At 37.3% G+C, this 4,252-nt stretch overlaps 1 protein-coding gene and 1 pseudogene across 1 annotated transcript in view; one reads left to right on the top strand and one right to left on the bottom strand.

The window, feature by feature from the left end:
• The window catches only part of LOC102829980, a 10,109-nt pseudogene extending 9,539 nt beyond the window's left edge, over positions 1 to 570 (top strand).
• FAM19A4 (family with sequence similarity 19 (chemokine (C-C motif)-like), member A4) overlaps positions 1 to 4,252 on the bottom strand; it is a 326,370-nt gene that overhangs the window by 41,072 nt on the left and 281,046 nt on the right. The window lies entirely within an intron of this gene.

The raw sequence follows: 4,252 nt of genomic DNA, 5'->3' as shown, positions 1-4,252 counted from the left end.
TGTGTTGTTGTTGGCGGAGCTCTCTGCTATACGTCCACCCGAACCGCCATCTTGTTTGTTCTCCCTCAAGTCCTCCTGTCTTTAAAGGCAGCTCCCCATGTTCCAAGATGGAGACCTTAGCTTGCATCAGTCCAATGCCATCCTGCGGCACCTGGGCTGTTTCCTCAGCCTCTATGGGAAGGACCCTCGGGAGGCAGCCCTGGTGGGCATGGTAAATGATGGCATAGAGGACTTGTTCTACAAGTATATCACCCTCATTTATACCAACTACGAGGCAGGCAAAGATGACTATGTGACCGCACTCTCCAACCACCTGAAACCCTCCAAGACCCTGCTGTCTCATAACAAAGGAAGCCAAGTCTTCATCACAGGCAACCTAATATCCTTTGTCTATTACAACCTACTGGACTACTGCTGATCCACCAAGTGCTGACCCCCAGCTGCCTGGATGCCTTCCTCCTGCTTTCGGCCTATGTGGCAAGACTCAGTGCACTGTCCAAACACAAGGTCTTCTTGGCCTCCCTGCAACACCTGAATGAGATCCCCATCAATGGCAATAAGAAACAGTGAGGGCTGGCAAACAGTGAAGGGTCATGGGCCTTTGGGTGGGACCAGGGTATGTTCTTCCCAGGAACAATAAAAGGTGTAGGAGAAAAGAAAAATAAAGTCTGTAGACAAATGAAATGAAAAGATAATGGAATTTTTCTATGAACTGTTTAGAGCCCGCTCATCCAGAAAGGAAGAAAAAACCCCACAGGCCTGTCAACCCAGAATTTTATGTTTCAAACATGAAGACAAAAACAACACTAGAAAACTAACATTGAATTCTAAACACTGTTCAAGAAAGGAAAAAATAAAGGGGCAAAAAAGAGTTAAATAAAAGGTAAAAACACATTAAAAGATTGGAATAGCTATATTTATAGCAGATTAAATATTTCAACACAAAATGCATTTCCGTAGATAAAGAGGGATATTTCATAACAAGAAAAGGGTTGATTCAAGAGAAAGAAGTAGCAATCATAAAGTATATTAAAAAGTTTAAAAATACATGAAACAAGAGTATTGAGATTAAAGGGAAAATAGAGAATTCTACAATCACGCTTGGAGATTTTTAATCCCCTTTTTCAGCAACTGATGAAATAACTCTACAAAATCAGCAAAGACACAGAAGATCAGACGAATACTATCAACTAGAGTGACATCATTTTTAGAATACTATATCCAAGCAGGTCTGATAGCATAGTGGATAATGAGTTGGTCAGCAATTCAAATCTACCAACTGCTCCGTGAGAGAAACAGGAGGCTTTCTGCTTCCATAAAGATTTACAGCGTTGGAAATCCTATCAGGGTCACTGTGAGTCAGAACTGAATCCAAGGCACATGACTACAACATCCAACATGGAGTCCTAGTATGGTACTGTAAGATAACCAATAGACTGCTAATCACAAGGTTGGTGGTTCAAGCCCACAAGCAGGGTTGTACTGAGCCAGAACCAACTCAATGGCACTTAATAACAGCAATAACATCCAGCAAGAGCTAAATATACATTTCAAAACATGTACAATAAATTTATCAATATAAACCATATTGTTGACTGTATATGGTCTCAGTAAATTTTAAATGATTATAATCAAAGAATACATAAAATCATGTATATGAATATAACAAAATTAAGCTATAAACCAATAATAAGAAGAAAACCAAGAAAAAACTAAGTGTTTTGAAAGTAACATACATTTAAGAAATCATCAGTTCAAAGATGAAGCTAGAATATATTTTGAACTCAATGATAATGAAAATGAAGGCAAAATAAAAATTTTCTCAGATGAATAATAATAATAAACTAAGAAAAATTAGTGCCAGCAGATTGGCACCACAAAGGACATTAAAGGAATTTCTTCAGGTAGAAGGAAAATGACCTGAGCTACAAATTCGATCTGCACAAGAAAATGAGAGTAAATACGAATGAATATGTTTAAACCTCTGTATTTGTCTAAAGAAAAAAAAAAATGATGTAATGAAGGATACATACAAAGCCAAACATAAAAAACAGAAAAGTGAAACAGAAGTACACTATCTTAAGGCCTTTCTGTTAAACATAAAGTGATAGATGAAAGTTTATGTGGCAAAATCTAGAGCAGCACTGTCCAAAAGAATCTCTGCATTATGAAAGTGTTCTGTATCTATCTATACGATCTAATCTGATTTTAGAAAATGTTAATAATTATAGAACATTTTCACATCGCAGACTGCTAGCTTCAAGGGCCTGGTGTGGTGTTGTAGTGATGATCAGCACTGGATTGCCAACCATGAGATCAGAAGTTCAAATTCACCAGCTGCTCTTTAAAAACTGTTTATAAGGTCACTATGATTCAAAACTGACTTGACAGCACTTAATAACAACTGTAGGTCGGGGGTTCAAACCTGCCAGTCAGTCCTTGGAAACCCTATAGAGGGTTAGCATGAGTCAGAATTTAACAATAACTACAACAAAAACAGCAGCTACATGTAGACAGTGAGAATTTGAAACATAGTTGTGGTCCTAAGGATTTGATTTTTTACTGAATTAATTTAATTTAATTAATTAAGCATTTAAAAGCCACATACAGTTAGCCTCACCATGTTGGAGAATTCAGTCCAAGAACAATTGCTCATTTTTTTTTTTCAAATTTCAAAATAAAGTAAAACTTTATTATAATTATTCAGGTATACATACTGAATAATAAAAATACTTAGTTCAAAGGAAGACAGGATAAGATAAAGACCATAAATAGCATATAAAGAAGTACAAAACAAACTGTAATATGACAGACTTAAACCCAATCACATTGATAATTTTATTAATTTTAGAAACCAGTAAGAACAACAAAACACAAATATATGTAAATCAACCTACTTTTAAATAACCACATCAAAGAAAAAAATCAGAGAACTGTATTTAACTATAAATAATATACCAATTACATATCATATATGTTGTTGTTGTTACGTGCCGTCGAGTCGGTTCCGACCCATAGCGACCCTGTACAGGGTTTCCGAGGGTGTAAATCCTTATACATACATATATATAATGTACCATATAAAAACAGAAATTGTCAAAATGGATTTAAAAAAATCCCAATTATATATGCTGCCTATAAAAATCCACTTTAAATATGTAGATTGGTTAAAAGTAAAAGAATGAGAGAGAGCCTTGGCTAGAATATGAGATTTACTTCTTTGACATATTTGGTGTCAGAAGTGGAATTTCAACTACAGGGTACAGTGCTAACTTAAAGGCAAGATGGCAAAGTAAGGAGCTGCGTTGAGCAGACCGTCTACAACAAAGGCGATAAAGTGAAACAGCTATAGATGGTAGTCATAAAACCCTGAACTTCAGAGGATAAGATAAAGACGTGGAAGGGGCAATGAAAGACAGCCAAATGGTCTGTCAGCTGATGAGGAGTGGTGTGGTCATACTGAGCTTTTGTCAGTGCTAGTACATACAGTGACACACAAACAAATGACAAGGCTGGAGACTGTTCTGTACCCTCATGGTATCCAGGGGTATGTCCAGTTCCTGCCAATGACAACTCAGCAGGACACCCACTCCTCACGACCTCAGCTCTGCCTGTGGTTGGGTGCCAGGAGTGCCACCCCTGTTTCTGGAAGTGTGTGAACCTGCCCTGAACTCCACCACACAAACAGCAAATAAAGAACTGCATTCATACTTCTAGTCACAATCATATCCACCAGGAGATTGGTAGGTGCCTGAGAACACACCAACATGAAAGCATCAATTAAATATAAATATGTGGTTGTTAAGTATTGTGGAGTTGGTTCCGACTCATAATGACCCTGCACAGGGTTCCAAGGTTGTAAATCTTTATGGGAGCTGAACACCTCATCTTTCTCCTGTGGAACAAGACCACCATAATGTCTCAGAGAAAGCAGACAACATCAGTTTACATGAAGAAACAAGACAGAGTGCTTCAAACAAGTAACCAAAATACAGAGTCAGAAAATGTAATGCTAGAAATAGGATCAGAGCTACCTGATAAGGAGACTTTTAAAATATTATTGAGGTACCTTTCACAGATTAAGAGACAGATCAAGGAAAACAAGGAGAACACAGAAAAAAAATTTGGAAGAATTAAGGAAAACGCTATAGGACTAAACTGACAAAAGAAATGACAATGGAGAAGCCATACCAAAGACAGCAGTTAGAAAACTAGAAAGAGGAATACTAAGAATTCAGAAATAGACAGGACG

The sequence above is a fragment of the Chrysochloris asiatica genome, unplaced genomic scaffold (genome assembly GCF_000296735.1).
Source record: "Chrysochloris asiatica unplaced genomic scaffold, ChrAsi1.0 scaffold00080, whole genome shotgun sequence".
NCBI lineage: Eukaryota > Metazoa > Chordata > Mammalia > Afrosoricida > Chrysochloridae > Chrysochloris > Chrysochloris asiatica.
The sequence above is the reverse complement of the archived record's forward strand: the minus strand, read 5'-3'. Positions and strand labels throughout refer to the sequence as shown.